This window comes from Capra hircus, chromosome 28, assembly GCF_001704415.2.
Source record: "Capra hircus breed San Clemente chromosome 28, ASM170441v1, whole genome shotgun sequence".
In the NCBI taxonomy this organism is placed as follows: domain Eukaryota; kingdom Metazoa; phylum Chordata; class Mammalia; order Artiodactyla; family Bovidae; genus Capra; species Capra hircus.
The window spans coordinates 21,423,075-21,424,607 of NC_030835.1; the positions used below are offsets into that span (position 1 = coordinate 21,423,075).

The following is a 1,533-nucleotide window of genomic DNA, read 5'->3' on the forward strand; positions in this document are numbered from 1 at the left end:
TATTAATACATATTAAAAAGCCTTACTATTACACATTCCCACAGCTTAAAAAAATATTTGCCTATTTATTTGTGTGTGTCAGATCTTAGTTGCATCACAGGGCATGTTTCTTGTGGCCTTCAGGCTCTCTAGTTCTGCCATGCTGGCTTATTTGTTTTGCAGCTTGTGGGATCTTAGTTCTTTGACCGGTTATTGGACCTGCGTATTCTCCTTTGGAAGGCAGACTCTTAATCCCCCGACTACCAGGGAAGTCCCAATTTTGTGCCTTTTGATAGTGATTTCACTATCTAAAATGACTCCCACATATGTATAGTGTTCAAGCGCTCTCTAGTGTTCTTAAGTTCAAGGAGTCTGTGATGTGTTTTATGGAGAAGATATTTGTGTTACATCAGCTTTTTCAGATATGAGTTATAGGGCTACTGGTCAAGAATTCAAATGGATTTCATTCTGCAAATGAAGGAGGGGAATGTCCTCAAATTCCTTGCAGTAGGAACCCACTTAGGTGGCACCAACCTTGACTTCCACATGGAACAGTACATCTACAAAAATGATGGCATCTAAATCATAAATCTGAAGAGAGCCTGGGAGAAGATTCTGTTGGCAGCTTGTTCATTGTTGCGATTGAAAACCCAGCTGATGCTGGTGTCATATTCTCTAGGAACACTGGCCAGTGAGCTTTGTTGAACTTTGCCGCTGCTGCCGCTGCTCCCACTTCTATTGTTGGCTGCTTCACTCCTGGAGCCTTCACTAACCAGATACATGCAGTGTTCTGGGAGCCATGATTTCTGGTGTTTACTGACCTCAGGGCTGACCACCAGCCTCTCACAGAAGCCTATGTTAACCTGCCTACCATTGCTCTGTGTAAGACAGATTCTCCACTGTGGATATTGCCATCCCATGCAACAACAAGGGAGCTCACTTAGTGGGTCGAGTGCAGTGGATGCTCAACTGGGAAGTTCAGCACATGCGTGGAACACTCATTGGAAGTCATGCTTCATCTCTGCATGATATCCTGAAGAGATATCTACAGATATCCTGAAGAGATTGAAAAGGAAGAGCAGGCAGCAGCTGAGAAGGTGTGACTGAGGAGGGGTTTCAGGGTAAATGGACTACTTCAGCTCCAGAGTTCACTTCTCCTCAACCTGAGATACTGGACTGGTCGCAAGGTGTGCCGGTCCCTTCCGTGCCTGTTCAGCAGTTCCCCACTGAAGAATGGAGTGCTCAGCCTGCCGCTGCCCGCTGCTCTGCAGCTCACACTGCTCGGGCCACGGAATGGGGAGAAACAGCCACTCAGTGCTCTTAAACTGTTCTTCCTCAAACTCTTAAAATGGAAATTGGGTTGACAGAAGATGAACAGTTGTAAAAAAAAAGAGAATATATCAAGTAAGATGCTTTTAACAGAAGCACACGTAAAACAAGAAGCAAATATTGATCGTAGTGGAAATATTGTGACCACAGACTCACAGTAACTGTATTTCTCCTAGGAGCAATGGTTCAGTAGTCACTAGTTCAGTGTTTATGGTGACTTTATAG

General features: G+C 44.5%; 1 pseudogene; it reads left to right on the forward strand.

The window, feature by feature from the left end:
* Window positions 436-1,303, forward strand: LOC102181268 (annotated as a pseudogene).